The following is a 17,020-nucleotide window of genomic DNA, read 5'->3' on the forward strand; positions in this document are numbered from 1 at the left end:
ATCTAACCATGCTTATTTGATTACTTTGAAACCTACCTTTTCCTGTAGCAGAAAACAAACTGGGCTTCCCTGACTATTGAACAGCCTGAAAACAATTATGAATAAATACTGGTATTTTTGTTACCTTAATAGATCTAAGGAAAAATTATGTACTTCTCTCCATAAATACTGAAAAGGCGTTTGGAAACTCCTTTTTAAAAAATTTTTTAACAAAGCAACTTAAGAATTGGATAATTCTGTAATACGACAAAATGTATGTAACCTCAAACCAAAGATCAGTATCTTAATTTAGGGGAAATACTAATGCCTGCTATCACCACTACTATTGGATTTGGTATTAGAGGTATTAAGCAAGCACAGTCAATAAGGAAAAACAGAGACCTAAGAATTGGAAAGGAAATGGTCAGATGCTCCGGTTTGCCTATGATATGATTTACAAGTAGCAAGAGCTTCCAATTTCCTAAATAGAAAATAGGATAGAAGTGGAGACCCCATTTTACATGAGAAGCAAAAACATGAGAAGTAGATACCTGACAAGTTTAACAACATGTGAAAATCCTATGTTGCTAACATTGAATTTTTATGTTAAATTTAACAATTGCATGTTTAGGTAATAGAGGACGTCATTCCCAATTCACATCTTATTCTTTCAATACTAACTTTAAATGATACTTTTTTTTTTTTTTTTAACGTTTGTTTTTGAGAGAACACAAGTGGGAGGGGGACAGAGGATCTGAAGCAGGCTCTGCGCTGACAGCACAGTGAGCCCATTGTGGGACTCAAACTCCTGAACCTTGAGGTAGGTTATGACCTGAGCTGAAGGCAGTCGCTCATAGGACTGAGCCACCCAGGTGCCCCTAAATGATACTTTTCAAAGCAAGACTTCTAGGAATAAGATCTTTAATATTTGCATATATCTTAACGAGATCAGTTGTTTAAAGAGGCAAAATGAAGAATTGTTTGGATGCAGAAATGTTGACCTCAAGAATTTGTAGGTAAAACAAACACTTCTGCTACAGTGACACTCAAAATCTGAAGCGTTCATTTCTTAAGGCCTTTGTTTTTAGTAGCCATTTATAGAGTAATAAACCTACATTAAGTTAACTTTTTATGCCAAATATTTTTAATGGCATATTTATTTCTTAAAAATCATACCAAGAGTTTCAAGTATCAAATTCAAATCTTCTATTAGGAGCCCAAATGAATGAATATTCATTACTTTTTGCCTGTGGTTATCATTTCTTCTTTCATATTTCAGACTCCTTCCTCTATATCCTAATGAGCCAGCAGGTGCTAGGTTTCTGTCTCCTTAGGGTTCAGAAGTTTACTTGAAACAAGTGCCAAGTGTTACACCTAAATAAAAGGTACAGATTTTAATCAGATTGCCAGTGACCTTGGTTTCTGGAAGTAGAGAAAAGGTTATTGTTGCTGTTTACATATTAATTTCTTAACATTCAACTGCAACTGAAACTGATTATTCAGACAGGATTTTATTTTTTCCAAGAATTCTGTAACATGTTATATGTTAATATGTTTCAAGGATTATTGCAGTAACTTAAATTTGATCCTTTAAGGAAATTTTCCAAGTGTCATTTTTAAGTATTGAAAATTTTATGTTGAGAACGTTTTTTTGTTTAACTCTTTGTTTTTTAAATCTTGAGGGGGACATTTCTTTGTGATACTCTCAAGTAAATGTGTATGGCAGAACTTTAAGAAATGTTTGTACACTCAAACCATTGTAAGTTAGGGAAGGCTTTTTATAAGAAAAAGTACAAATTTCATTGCTTTACCTGTATCAGTTCAGTGAAGTTTGCAGACGTTTATATCACCCCAAAAGTTAGAAAGTCCGGCAACATTCTTATCCTTTGGTAATTTAATTCACTGGTTCTCAACCTTTGCTAACAATCAGCATCATTTTTGAAACTTTTAAAAATACAGGTCTTTAGATCCACCTGTTCTATTAAAAAAAGGAAAACTTAACACAAAGCTAAGATTGAGAAACATTGGTTAATAGGCTGCTAGAGGAGAAAAACATGGGGAAAAATTTTTTATTTACTTTGTTGAATGTAATAAAAGAGATAGATATAAAGAGGGATTAATTGATTCAGAAAGGCAGCCTAACCTAATGAAAACACTGGCTTTAATGTTAGAGTCCTACTTTCCATACTTTGAAACCTTGAGCAGATTATTTGACCTCTCTGAGCCTGTTTTCTCCTGTGTGAAATGGATGGTTGAGGTTAAATTAGTGTATGAATAGCACCTCTCATAGTACCTGTGACATCATAACTTGATAAGTATTGATGATCTCACTTCACAGGAAACTTCATGCCTGAATGGGTTTTGAAGGTGTAGTAAATGAGTTCTCTAAACAGGTAAGAACAGGAAATTAGAAGAAATGACTTGTGACATAGTGCCAGTGGAGGAACCAGGGGGGTAGTTTTGTCTAGATGGAGTAAAGAGATAGTATCTTAGCCATGGATAAGATAGGAATATCAAGTGGACTGTAGTAATCTTGGCCAAAAATAATGAGAACCTGAAATGAGACCCCATAGGTCACGGGATGTTAAAACAAATATATTGAAGATTTAATTTGTGGGAGGGGGAATGGCAAAGTAGGGAGCAGTCAGGGCTATCACTCAGATTTCTGGACTTAGAACGTTGTATAGGAACAAGTAGTTTCTGTTCTTTACAGGTTGATTTCAGTTTTGGAATTGGAGAATATGAGATATCTTTGGGACAGTCAAAGATATTCAGAAAGGTATTTGGGTACATAGATCCAGAGGTTGCGCAGCCTATAGATAAGGGTTTCAGCATTATGAACATATATTAAAAAAAAAAAAAATTGGATGAGATCTCTCTCTGGGATAAGGAAATGTGGGAAACACTGAAATTTAAGAGGCAAGCAGAGGGGCGCCTGGGTGGTGCAGTCGGTTAAGCGTCCGACTTCAGCCAGGTCACGATTTCGCGGTCCGGGAGTTCGAGCCCCGCGTCAGGCTCTGGGCTGACAGCTCAGAGCCTGGAGCCTGTTTCAGATTCTGTGTCTCCCTCTCTCTGCCCCTCCCCCGTTCTTGCTCTGTCTCTCTCTGTCCCAAAAAAATAAATGTTGAAAAAAAAAATTAAAAAAAGAGGCAAGCAGAAGGCAGATCTGTTGGAGGAGAAAGGGTATCATAGGCAAGAGGGAAATCCAGAGAAAATGCCTTTCAGAAACTTTTTTCACTTAAAAATGTGTTTTAGACACCTTTTCCTATTAGTAATGTAGCCTTATCTTTTTTTTTTATGGCTATACTTTTTATTTACCCTATTCCTCATTGATAAATATTTAAGTTATTTTCAGTTGCTTCTTAAAACAATGCAGGAATTAACATTTGTATGGAATGATCTTTGTGTACTTACATGAATGCTTCTGTAGGATACATTCTCGTGGATGAAATTATTTAGTCCAAAAAATGTGCATTAAAATTTGTGGTGTATTGTAGAGTTGCCTGGAGTATAAACCAACATATACTCTGACCAATAGTATCTTTAATTTTATCCTTAAAGTGGCTTGCTTCCTAGATTGAGGGTATTATGAATTTGAAAAATAGTATTTTTTTTATTTAATGCAAAATTCTGCGAATAGGAAAGGAACACTTTCATTTTATCAAATTATGTGGTTCATTCAAATAATGTAAAATGGGTTATTTCTATCAAACTCATCAGAGGAGAATTGATGTCTTAAATATGCAGAATAGAAATACTGCAGAAGTTTTAAGTCACCTAATGCTTACATGTTCCAACGATTAAAAAAAAATTCAGATTTCAAATTTTTTTTTATTACTTGACATCGTTCATAACGTCTGTATGGAAGGACTTAGTTTTTCCTAACCCCATTGGTACTAATAGTATTTAGGGGAAATTGTTGGTTTTGGTCATTCTCTCTAAACTCTTCAGTGTCCGTTTTGGGTGTTTTTGGGTTTTTTTTTGTTTTTACTTAAAGTTATGACCTATTTCTGGTTTATAAATTTAGGTTTGTAAAATCAAGTTAGGGAATCATGACCAGCTTTTACGATAAAATGGAATAGAACTAAAAATATCAAGAGTACCCAGAGAGTAAGGGGGAAGTACTGTTCGGTGAAGTTTGTTTTTGTTTTTGGTTTTTTTTTCCCTTAATGTGTATGTGTTGGGTCATCATGCAAAATGTATTGCTTTTGTGGGTTATGTGAGGGAAAGTTTAAAATTCTGCTTTATAGGACAGGCTTATTCTCAAATCATTTCTAACCAAAATAATAAATGTTACCTTTTTTTTTTAATTTTTACCCTTTAGCCTTTCTACCTTTAATGAGAAAGTAAAACTTTAAACCAAGAAACAACACCATTAAAAGGTCAACTACCTAGAATTTGTTTGCTATGGGAATTCCTTCCATAGTTTCCATGAAGGTTATCGGTACAGGTAGACCTACTTGTGGCATTACCTGTGTATATTACACACATGTACACTCTTGAGCACTGTTTTGGAATGAGTTTATATTTGGTTTTTCACATATATAAAGCTTCTGTTTTATAATAATTCCCCCCAAGAATGTCATTATGTTATCTGTGGATGATATGACTATTTTTAAGCCTGGTTCATTGTCTGGTTTCCTTCTGTTGCCTCACACATTTCTAGGTTATCTTCTCAATTGATAGGTGGTCAGAGGAAAATTTAAAGGAACAAATAGCACTTAGCAAAGACAATTTGTAAGGTAAATGTGCTGTTACATAGGTCATCTTTTAAGGCCAAATTTGTGAGTTATAGATTATCTAGGATGCTGTCTGCATCCTGTCTCATTAGCTCAGATAATTGAATTCTAACTGCATTTGGTTGCAGCTTTAGACCTTTTACTAGATGCTTTTTCTCTGTAAAAGGTGAGTTCTCATGGTAGGCATTTATAACATAGTAACACTGTCAGGAAGGGCAGCTGCCAAAAGCCTGCCATATACACATTTTAGTTACAGACTAGGGGTCTTTCGTTTTGGAAATCCACAAAGTAGGTTTCATGGGGCTCTTTTGTTTTCAGAATACCATGGGATCTTGGTTTAATTCATCAGTCTTGACCGGAATTTAAATCTAAAGCTTTATAGCAAGAAATTTCTTTCAAAACATGTCAGCTATTCATGTCAGCTGATTGCAAATCTGCGGGAAATTTTACATGAAGTACTAAAGAAAGTTGCTAGGAGTGGAGAACAAGAGCAGGGGAAGTTAGTTGGGCCATCCAGAGTCACGTCACACTCTGGAGATCCTGGCTGATGCCTCCACTTGTGGTGAGAAACTCTTCAAATCAAAGCAGATAGTCATACTAGCTGGTCTGTTAAAAACCGTGAACAAATTTTTGTACTTTAGCTGTTTTGTTTCGCTTAGCTTGTGTAAGTGCTCCCCCTTTCAACTTTTTTTTCAGACAGGCTCAGCACAAAGGATTGGATTTGTTTTCTTTTGCATGTGCTACGTTTCAGGCCCGCCTTTCTCCGATCACGCTTACTTACCTTGACTGAACTTAGATGTTTCCTAACGGACTTGGTGGAACATCACAGCTAGGGTTATAGAAATCTGGTGGGAGGTGGAGGGGCAGACAGTTCTAGAGTGGTCAGTGGAACACATGCCCCAGCAAGAACAATAACCGTGTATTCAGTTCCTCCCATGTGGCAGGCCCTGAGGATGCAGTGGTCAACAACAGAGGCCTGTGCCTGCACAACATTTCCAGTCTTTTGAGCTCAAGTAAAGTACCTCTTGCAAGAGCAGTTTCAGTGGAGTGGTAGGATGGAAGCCAGATTGTGCTGGCTTGAGGAGTGAGTGGGAGGTTAGGAAGTAGAGATAGCAAATAGATATGGCCCTTTGAAGAAGTTTGGTGAGGAGGAGGAAAGCTAGGAGGATACAGAAGGGAAGAGTTTTGTTTTGCTCCGATTTGAGGGTTGGAAGACTCTTGAACACTTACAGTCTGATGAGAAAGCATCAGCAGTAGTGGAGAAATTCAAAGGGTCCCCTGAGCAAGCAATTCAGAAAGAGAACAGAAGGTCCAGGGGTTATCTGTAGACACTGTTGTAAGTGTAAGCAAGATTTTAGTGAAAGGAAATGAAACTGAAGTAGTTCCTGCTTTTAGATTCTGTTTTCATTGTAAAGTTTCTGGGATATTAGGGTGGCTCATTTATTCTGCAACTGTGTAATAAGAGCAAAGAGTACTAGGGAGAAACTGTTTCCAAGGGCTAATTCATCTATCCTCATTGCTGCTTCTGTTTTGTTGTCTTTGTTACCAACAGTTACCCAATATCATTTATTCTGTTTCAAGTTGAAGTACCTTTTTGGGAATAACAGTAATCTCTCAAATATGGCCAGTTGATGTGAGTTAAAGGTAAAACAATTTCAAATGTTTTTATCTATGTTGTTTAATTTTTACTATACAGCTATATAAACACAAGTGCCTTATGGGTTTACATAGAAATTTAAAACACAGTGAAGGGAAAGCTCTTAGGAACTTTTGAAAACTACCTTCTGTAAAATAACTCTTACTGCTATTTAGCAACATTCATTGAAGAATGAATGCATCGCTGCTCATGTTGTCATTTACATCGTGTATATTTGTACTCTTGTGAATCATCCTTACTGACGTCAAAATCAGGAAGACAGAAAATTTGGTTATCACTTTTGGCAGTCTGGCCTTTTGAGGGTGATCAACCTACCTATAAAGATATTTTGCTGCTTGTTTCATTCTTTACCACATTTTTACCACTTAATTTGTGTACATTAAGATTAAAAGAAGACATTCACCTCTTGGTGTTTTCGTTGGTTATTAGTTTGTAAGCATCTTATTTTCTCCTTTCAAATTATTGTAGAAGTTTCAGGAACCTTTTTCTGAACAACTCAGAAAACTTTAAGGGATGATTCCTGTAATTCTAATATTTGCTGTCAGTTTCTGCAGTAAGACATTTTTCAAGTATAAGCTTGTGACTGATTCACCACTTACAAGTTACACTACTGTGAGGGATTATTTAACTTCTAAGCTTTTATTTATTCATCTGTAAAATGAAGATCGTAATTCCTACCTCATTGCATAGTATAAGGACTAAATGAGATAATTCATGAATACTTTTCACATAGTATCAACACAGCGTTGAATAAATATTAACTTGACATTGGTGTAAGCAGAAGATGAAAGCACATGGAATATACTATTCAACAAGTGTTTTAAATAATACTGCGTGTTGTGTAGTTGATAACATTGACCTGTTAATACAGTTGATGTCTATGATGTCTTGGGGTTTGTTTGTTTTTTTTTTTTTTAATTTGAGAGACAACACCTAGGAGGGGCAGAGAGGGAGGGGGAGAGAGAATCCCAAGTAGCCTCTGCAGTATCAGCATGGAGCCTGTTATGGGACTCTAACCCACAAACCGTGGGATCATGACTTGAGCCAAAATCAAGAGTTGGATGCCCAACTGACTGAGCCACCCAGGTGCCCCTTGGATTTTTGTTTTTAAATCAGCAAGTTTGAAGGAATTATAAGATCTCTTAACAATGTTTAGCTTTGGAATTATGGAAGTTTGATTAAATAGCCTTGAAGTTTGCAGCCTATGTTAAAAAGGGAGTCCTAGAAACAAAACTTTTCTCAGTTTTTTACTAAAAAGCATCTATTTTTAGGGACTGTCCTTGTTTTGTTAGCTGCCATTGAGCAATATAATATGCTGAGGACAAGCCACTCAAAAAGAAAATGAAAATTATCGATTTTGTAGATTTTACATTTTAGAAGCATGAAAACTTTTGTGACATCATACATGGTCCAGTCATCTCTAGATATATCAAAAACCAGAAAGTTAACTAAAATCCCTATCTTCATATGGCTCAGAGGAAGGGCTCTTTCTTTGGTTTCTTTATGATACTATGACTCTTAAGCAGAAATGTAGGCTGGACAGATTCATTGACACTACATTTTGATAGTATCTTAAAACTCCAGCAAGGATATTACAGTGAAGATTTGAATAATTTGAACTACTGCAATAGCAGGCAACATTTGTAATGCAAATCAATGTTGTTGCTTATATAATATTCATTTTTCTAAAGAAAATCCAGTTTTTTCCCCATCACTCACCCAAATGATTTAACAAGTGACTCATTAAAAATCTCAGGCATCATGGTAAAAAGGTAACAGTTTTGTGTGTGTGTGATCCATTAACTAAACCTTGCTAGTGTAGTTTGTACTATGTAAAGTCCGTAGCACAACTTCAGATACAGTGTTTGTCTTTTCTTACCACCATCCTTCCGGCTTGTGTTCTCCTTCACCCTCACCTCTGTTCCAGTCCCTATAACAATAAGTTTGGAGTGAAAGGTCCTCAGTAAAGCTGAGGATTGTATAATCTAGATGCGCTTATCTGGCCTTGAAAGTTGATATACGCATTGATGCAGTTTGGTGCCCTATAAAACGTGGGAGTCTCTCTCTCCGGTGAGTTTTTAGCTGGTCTGGAAAGTTATCTCAGTGTTTGAATCTGGGAAATTCCTGAAAGACCTCTTAGACCTCACCACTACCACCCAATGTGAGCCCAAGGACCTGTAGGGTGTTAATAATACACTGGGTGGATGATGGAGGATAGAGGAGTGGTCAAGGATTAACTCTTTCTTAGAGGAACATGTAGAATCCTTTCCATTCCAACTAGGCACCTTCTTAGAAGCCTTTATTCTTGTGGTCTTTCTCTAAATGGATAGTATCTACAGCCAGTTTATTTCAAATTAACTGGGTTGTATTGTGCTGTTGCTCATCAAAAACATCTTTTTCCCCCCAAGTTTTTACTTAAATACTAGTTAGCTAATACATATGACACCTGAAACGGTGTTGAATTTAGTGATTCATCACTTACGCATAACACCAAGTGCTCATCACAACAAGTGCCTTCCCTAATACCCATCACCCAGGGTACCTGGGTGGTTTAGTCAGTTAAGCATCAGACTCTTGATTTTGGCTCAGGTCATGATCTCATGGTTCTTGAGTTCGAGCCCCACTTTGGGCTCTGTGCTGACAGTGCAGAGCCTGCTTGGGATTTTCTCTCTCCCTCTGCCCCTCCCTCTCGCTCGTGCGCGCTATCTCTCTCTCGCGCTCGCTCGCGCTCGCTCAATAAACTTAACAAAAAACTCCTCACCCATTTAGCCCATCCCCCCCACCTCCTTCCATCAGCCTTCAGTTTGTTCTCTGTAGTTAAGAGTCTCTTATGGTTTGCTTCCCTCTCTTTTTCCCCCCTCCTTTCCCCTGTGTTCATCTGGTTTTTAAATTCCGCATATGAGTGAAATCATGGTATTTGACTTTCTCTGACTTATAAAACCTCCATCTTTTAATCGAGTCTGTTGAGTTGGTTGGGTCCCTTTAGAGTCTATGTTCTCAGTCCTTCAACCTTGGATATTGTTTTATATTTTCCAGGGATGGGTTATAGAAATTGGCAATAAAGTCAGTGTCATGGATCTTTAGTGTGGTTAGTAAATTTTTCTTCTATGATTTACTCTCTGTGACCTAAACTATATGCAGAGTCATGTGAATGTTTGTGCCGACTAAGCAAACATTGACTTAGATTTTTGTTAAGGGTAGATTATGATTTGAACCACAGACTCAGTGAAGTTAAAATGTGATGATAGTTGATAACTGGCTGAGGCACAGAATGTGCCACATACTGAAGGTCTGTTATCTGTAATCCTCACAACAGCATTGAAAGGGAGGAGCTGCTAGCCCCTTTTTCTGGATAGGAAACTGAAGCTCAGGGCAAACTCACATAATTCGTAAGTGAGGAAGCTGGAATCTGAATCTAGGATCTCATTCCAAGTCCAAGATATTTCTCCTGTACCATACTACCTCTTGAGACATACATATATTTCCTTAAATGCCAGAGACAGGCAAAGTATAAGTAAGCAAAACTTTTTTTTTAATGGAATATGTTTATTATGGTCACATACATTCACTTGTAATGGAGTCACTTAATTGAAGTATGTTGATTTTCTGAGAAGCATTTGTTTTTGATGCATATAGAGAGCAGAGTACACAAGTCTTAAGTGTACAACGGGATGAACTTTTACAAATACATATACGTGTGTAACTAATATTTTGATCAAGAGATAATAGCAATTTTAGCATTCACCAGGCTCTTTTATGTTCTCTTCCAGTCAATACTATACCTGCTGTAGTAACTCCTATTCTGAATTATCACCGTACATTAGTTTTGCCTGTTTTGAACTGCCCAGAAATTGAATCACATAATATATATTTTGTGTGTGTGTATCTGGTTTCTTTCACACATCTGTGATAGTCATCCATGTTGCATGTAGTAATTCATTTCATTGCCATGTACCCCACTGTATGTATATACCATGGTTTGTTTTAAGCATCTGTTATTTGGGTTATTTTCAGTTAAGAATAAAGTTGTCCTGAGCAGTCTTGTACATGTCTTTGAGTGCATGTATGTACTCACCTTTGTGGTGTACGTACCAGGTACGGTTTTAGTAAATACTGCCAAACAGTTCTCCAAATGGGTATACCAACTTACATTCCAGCCATTGAAGTATGAGAATACCACTTGTTTCATGCTGTTGCCATCAGTAGCTGTGGTTAATGTTATTTTGTTTTAATTTTAGCTGTTCTAGTGGGTGTATATTAGTGTTGATACCATGGTATTAATGTGCATTTCTCTGATGACTTTTCACATGCTTATTGGCCATTTGGATATCCTCTTTTGTGATTTACCTATTCATATATTTTGGCCACTTTTCTGTTGGGTTGTCTCACATTGATTTGTAGGAATTCCTTATATATTTTGGGTATGAGTTCTTTGACAGTTACATGTAACCACAAATATCTTCTGGGCAATGGCTTGCCTTTCCACTCTCTTAATGCTGTTCTTTAGGTGGACATGGGTTTTAAACCTTCATGAAGTCCAGTGTATCATTTTTTCTTTTATGATTACTGCTTTCTATGTCTTAAAACACCTTGCCTTCCCTAAGGTCATGAAAATAATCTCTTAAGTTACCTTCTTAGAAGGTTGATTGTTTTTTACCTTTCACATTTAGGTCTACAACCTGTCTGGAGCTGATTTTTGTGTGAGATATTAGGTAGAATCAAAGATTGATTCCCCTTGTGTGGATATTCACTTGATCTAAGCACCACTTGTAAAACAAGGCTGTCCTTTCCCCACCACACTGCAGTGCTGTCTTTATTATTACATGATGATGTAGCTTTAAACTGAGTCTTGGTATCTGGTGGTTGAAGTCCTCCAACTTTGTTCCTCTTGGGAAACTTTAATTGCCTGATAATCTTAGGTGCGCCTGGGTGGCTCAGTCGGTTAAGCGGCTGATTTCGGCTCAGGTCATGATCTCGCGGTCTGTGAGTTCAGGTCCCGTGTCGGGCTCTGTGCTGACAGCTCAGAGCCTGGAGCCTGCTTCAGATTGTGTCTCCCTCTCTCTGACCCTCCCCTGTTCACGCTCTGTCTCTGTCTCAAAAGTAAATAAACATTAAAAAAAATTTTTTTTAATCTTAGGTGATAGTTAGCCCTGTTCGTCCTTTGAGTCCTCTGCCTTCCCAGGCCCACCTTTCCACTTGACCCCACAGCTTTCCACTTACAGACTCCCCATCTCTTCTTTTCCATGACCATTTCAGATATGAGGCTAGAACTCCTTGAGCAGGTGCAGCTTCTTTTCTTATGAGAGATTAATATTGAATCACTCTCACCTATTGTACACCTTGCCACCCTGGCTGCTAATCTGGCTCAGGACCCAGTATTCCGCTGCCGATTGCTGCTAAACTTCTGGGTTGTTCCCCTGACTCCTCTCATTGGACCTTTTATATTAGAATTCCCAAAGCTAAGATCCTTTGATTTTCGTGGTGTGTAGCCCTGAAGGTCTTTTTTTTGGCTTGCATTTATGTTTACTATTTTTCACTTATGTTGTCTCCTAGTCTCTGTATAAGGATGTGATATCCCATAGATCTCTACAAAATGCAGGAGGTCTGCCCAAATTCTCTGCCTTATGCTCTAACTTTAGGATCCCCCATGTACCCAGACGTGAAAGCTCCATGTCTACTTTTTGTGTATACTATGGCTTGAATCTTTCCTAGATACCCCCATTACTTGTTTATTTCACTGTAAGAGGTCTTGAAATAAGTAGGCATAAAAATGGGGAGTTGAACACATCCTTCTACACATACACACACGTGTGAATATGCTTGTTCGGGTTATAAAGAAATTAGACAAGTGTTTTGAAATCCTTGTGTGGAGTAAGGAGTAAGTTGTCTACTATGAAGGATGAAGAAACATTTATTAAGGTTGCTATGTGCCAGACACAGTATTAAAGTAGCTCATCTATCTCTTTTTCTTTTTCCTGTTAGGAATAGCTAAAATCCGTATTTTCTGTGTAAAAGAAAAGAGGGGGGGCGCCTGGGTGGCTCAGGCGGTTAAGTGTCTGACTCTTGATTTCATCTCAGGTCATGCTCTCATGGTTGTGGGATTGAGTCCCTGCATCAGACTCTGTGCTGATAGCATGGAGCCTGCTTGAGATTCTCTCTGCCCCTCCTTCTGCTTGCATGTGTGTGCGCGCGCGTGCTCTCAGAATAGACACACTTTTAATTATCTAAGTCGAACTTCATATGCTAATTCATCATCCAAATAATACTTCAATTAACAACAAATAATACTTCATCTAACAAATTTTACTGAGTTGGCCTGGACACGGAAGAATTTTTTTTGGAAAATTTCACTCCTCCTCCACACTGGCTGGTTGGCGTTCTTGATTGAAACTTGAGAGTGGCATTCTCTTAGATTTTTGAAGGATGAGGTGGGCCAGAACCAAGACCTACTGAAGGGGAATATGCAGCCCAAGTTCTTCCCATCAGTAGGTGACACGGTTTTGAGAAATATGGAAATATTCATAGTGTGGGAGACTGACAGCCTGTTGCATGTAGGAGAGAGTACTTTTATGACAGGAAGAAAAACTATTTTCTATGTTGGTTTGTTTGGTTACAAACTCTCTTATTCAGATCTTGGTATTTCCTTAACACCTGAGTTTGAAATGGGCCTAAACCAATCAAATGTTTCATTTTTCAAACAATGAAAAGTTTTAGGAAGAGCAGTAGGTTAACTGTGAACAGATTCTAATAAGAAACATCACAGGTGGTTCTTTAAAAAAAAAAAATACTGTGGGAAGGTGAAGTGGTACAGCACTCTGAAAAAGAGTTTGGCAACCTTTTTCAAAACTAAACATGCACTTAACGTAGAACCCAGTAATCACACTCTTGGGCATTTATCCCAGAAAATAAGAACTTCTATTCACAACAAAACCTGTACATAAAAGTTGTTAGCATCTTTATTTATATACTACTTAAAGATGCTGTTACATATATTACTAATGTATTGTGTATACTATTTACAATAAAATATAGGAAATAACTCATCGCATTCAGTTGTTGAGTGGTTGAACAAAGTGGTATATCTGTACCATAGAATACTACCTAGCAAAAACTGATTGACCTATTGATACACACAGTAACCAGGACAGACCTTAAGGGCATTATACTTAGTGGGAAAAAGTCAACTTCAAAAGGTTATGTAGTGTATAATTTCATTTACGTAACACTTTTGAAATGACAAAACCATGGAGACAGAAAGCAGATCAGTGGTTGCCAGGGATGGGGGTGGGGGGGAGAGGGAGTAGTTCTGTATCTTGATAGTTGTGGTAGTTACACAGATCTATACATGGGATAAAATTGAACAGAATTACACACGAACACAAGTGGATGCAAGTTTTTGGTTTCTTTTTTAATGGTCAAGACTGAATAACGTCCGTAGTCTAATTAATAGTAATGGGCCAACAGGGTCAGTTTTCAGTTTTCTCTACTGGAGCTATGTAAGATTCACCATTGGGGAGGCTAGGTGAAGAGTGTGCAAGTGTCTACTGTGTTTGCAACTTTGTTAGTCTATTTCAAAATTAAAAATTAAAATAAGATGTACAGCTGTGTTCATAGCGGCATTATTCACAGTGGCCAGAAGGTGGAAGCAACCCAAGTGTCTACCAACAGATGATAGTAGATGCATACAGTGGAATGATATTCAGCCTTTAAAAGGATGAACTTCTGACACTGGCCCTACAAACAGGTACCTTGAGGACTTGATGCTAAGTGCAATAAGCCAGTCACAAAAGGACAAATAGTGTGCAATTTCACTTACATGAGATACCTAGACTGACCAAATTCGTGGAGACAAAATAGAATGGTGGTCGCAGGAGCTGGGAGGAGGGAGAATGGGGAGCTGTTGTTTAATGAGTACAGGAAACACTTTAATATTTTGGAAGATACAGTTGTAAAGATGAGTGGTGGTGATGGTTGCACAACAGTGTGAATGTACTGAATGTCACTGAAATATACACTTAAAAATGTTAAAATAGTCCATTTAAAAAATTTAATAGTAAATTTTATGTATTGTCACAATTTTTTAAATGCTATGGAAGTAACACGTTTATTATACAGTGTACACATTTAAATGCAAACATAGATCTTGAATTCTTTTAACTTTTTACATTTTCATCTTGAGGTGATTGGTGATCACAATCCTATAAAAAGTTGGAAGTGCAGTACAAATAAGTCTTTATCTGGAATAATTTGGGACTGTTGCCAACCTGATGTACCATCTCTCCCAAGTATTTTAGTGTGCATTTCCTACAACCAAGGACATTCTCTTACATAAGCACAATACCACTCTCAAAACCAAGAAATGAGCACCAATACATTTCTGCTGTCTAGTCCTTGGACACTACTCAAGTTTCACAGTGGTCCCAATAATGACCTGTATAGAAAGGGAAGCTAGTTAAAAATCAAGTGTTAAATTTACTTGTCTCTTTAGTTGTCTTCAATCTGGAACAGTTCTTAAGTTTTTCCTTAATTTTCGTGATAGTGATGCTTTTGAAGATTACAGACCAGCTGTTTTGCAGACTCTCAGTTTGAATTTGTCTGACGTTACCTCATGAATCGATTCAGGTTGTATATTCTGGGCAGGAATATTCCAGAAGTGATCCTGTGTTCTTGTTGTGTCTTGTCAGGTGATGTGGGATTTTGATATTCCCGTTGCTAATAATGTTCACTTTGATCATTTGATGAAGTGTCAGCTTTCACCGCTGTAAAGTTACACTGCTTTTTTTTTTATAATTGAGTATGTTGTGGGGAGCTATTTTGAAACTGCAGTGTCTTAACATGTTTATATTTGAGGACTGATAGTTGGTTATTCAGTGGATTATAATCCATTACTGTCTTTATTTTGATGCTTATCGCTGATTTTACCAGTAAGAATCACTTCAGGCTGCCTTTTGTGTCCTTTTGACATGCTGCCACCATTGTGAATGCTTTTATTTAATTTTTTTTAACGTTTATTTTTGAGACAGAGACAGAGCATGAACACGGGAGGGTCAGAGAGAGGGAGACACAGAATCTGAAACAGGCTCCAGCCTCTGAGCGGTCAGCACAGACGCAGGGCTTGAACTCACGGACCGCGAGATCATGACCTGAGCCGAAGTCGGTCGCTTAACCGACTGAGCCACCCAGGCGCCCCAAGTGAATGCTTTTAAATTAAAAAAAAAAAAAAAAGGAATCATGATACGAATGGCTACATAGTATGTTATTGGAAGGACAAAGCATAACTTGCTTAAATAATCCCTTTTGGAGCATTGTTTTATTTTTAAGGAAAAGAAAGTTTGTGTGGTATAGCCATATTGCCTTCTATAAGCCTTCTAACAATTTACACACCCACCTGCAGTATGTGTGTGCAAATGTCCTTTTCTCCACACACTCGTTAACAGAGTATTTTTGAATAATAGGAACTTCATAATCACAGAGAAACTGTTAGAGGTCAAATAACCTTGTATACTTAAGCATTGAAATGGGTTATCGGACTCGAGACAAAGGAGAAAATTAAGGGTTTATATGTATCTTTTACTGTTTTTTTTCCTTTTCTCATTTAAAGAGCAAAAAAGAAAGTATCTCAGGAAGTAAAGCCATCATTCCCTTCTTTATGATGCTGATTTTGTAAGGAAGACAGTTTAAAATAGATCTGTTACAATGGAGTCTTTTACTTTTATGATTTGCTCAATTTCTTTCAAATAACTCTCAGTGACCATTGACCTCAAAGATCATTTTCAAAATTCTGAAACCATTCTCTAACCAGCTGTATGACCTTTGAGAAACTTGCTCATCAGTAGGCCTCATTTTCCTCATATCTAATTAAATTAAGTGGTTTGTATGGTACCTTCTCCCTAAAGTTGGAAGACTTTATGAAACTTTATTCTGAGAATTAGAAGGAAGTGGTTGTTTTGTTTTTTGAGCTTACGAAGTTTTGTGGTAAAGTATTCACGGATCTAACTTGGCAACCGTGAATGGCAGAAAATACCAATTCATTGGGCTTCAGTTTAGTTCACTGGAAGTATCAATTTATAGGCTGGTTTTGTTCTAGGACTTTTGTTAATTTTCCCTTTGCTTTTAATGTAAATCTGTCTTATGGCATTTTTGACGGTTTAGTATAGAGGAACAGGGTAACTCATAGATTCCATTTAAGAGTTAAATATACAGAGAGGGGCACCTGGCTGGCTCAGTCCAAAAAGCATGTGACTCTTGATCTCGAATCCATGAGTTTGAGCCCCATGTTGGGTGTAGAGATTAAATATTTAAAAGATAAGTTAGGTGAAGAAGATATCATAAACTAATAGATATGGGAAAGATTATTCAATAAATGGGATTAGGATAATTGCTTGGCTGTTTAGGAAAAAAAAATTAGACCTTTGCTTTAGATCGTATACCAAAATTCTAGATGTATTAAAAACTAAATGCAAAGAAAACCGTGTAAAATTAGAAAAAAAAATATTAAATCTCAAGCTTATATGAAAGCAAATTAATGAAAATTACTAGTGAACAGTTGAATTGATTTGGTCCCATAAAAATTAACTTTGGAAAACAGTTTTACAGTTTCTTGTAAAGTAAACTTAATGTGACCAAGCATTTGCACTCCTGGGAA

At 37.2% G+C, this 17,020-nt stretch overlaps 1 protein-coding gene across 7 annotated transcripts in view; it reads left to right on the plus strand.

Moving 5' to 3' along the window:
* AFTPH (aftiphilin) overlaps positions 1-17,020 on the plus strand; it is an 85,511-nt gene that overhangs the window by 27,090 nt on the left and 41,401 nt on the right. Inside the window, exon 2 of one of the 7 annotated variants that reach the window (XM_019827287.3) lies at positions 6,271-6,362. The exons of 5 other annotated variants lie outside the window; for them this stretch is intronic. The gene's annotated coding sequence lies outside the window, so the exon portion shown is untranslated. Of the gene's footprint in view, positions 1-776; positions 800-6,270; positions 6,363-17,020 lie in introns of those variants that run through there. One more of the 7 variants, XM_045054278.1, reaches the window with a different exon arrangement.

This window comes from Felis catus, chromosome A3, assembly GCF_018350175.1.
Source record: "Felis catus isolate Fca126 chromosome A3, F.catus_Fca126_mat1.0, whole genome shotgun sequence".
NCBI classification, from domain to species: domain Eukaryota; kingdom Metazoa; phylum Chordata; class Mammalia; order Carnivora; family Felidae; genus Felis; species Felis catus.